A 323-nucleotide genomic window follows, 5' to 3' on the forward strand; every position below is an offset into this window, starting at 1 on the left:
GCAGAAATGCACGTTGTGCCGATGAATGACACCGAACGACAAAATTTAACTCTTTTGTTGTACGAATGTGAATAGTCATTTCCGATGTATTTTTGCACGCTAAGCACAAATCCTTAGTTCAAATTTGGTTACCGCGTTAGATTTTTGAAAAAAATATATCGGAAATGATAGATATATTTTGTCATAATGTCGCTTTTTTTTTGTTGTTGCTTTGTTAAAAAATATTTTATATATAATCATATATAATTCTGCAGAATTATATATGATTATATATAAAGTATTGTTTAATAGTTTTATATAATGATTTTATGATTTATGGTTTT

Source organism: Odontomachus brunneus, unplaced genomic scaffold (genome assembly GCF_010583005.1).
Source record: "Odontomachus brunneus isolate Ranch 3 - 2012 unplaced genomic scaffold, Obru_v1 Obru_scaffold_111, whole genome shotgun sequence".
NCBI lineage: Eukaryota > Metazoa > Arthropoda > Insecta > Hymenoptera > Formicidae > Odontomachus > Odontomachus brunneus.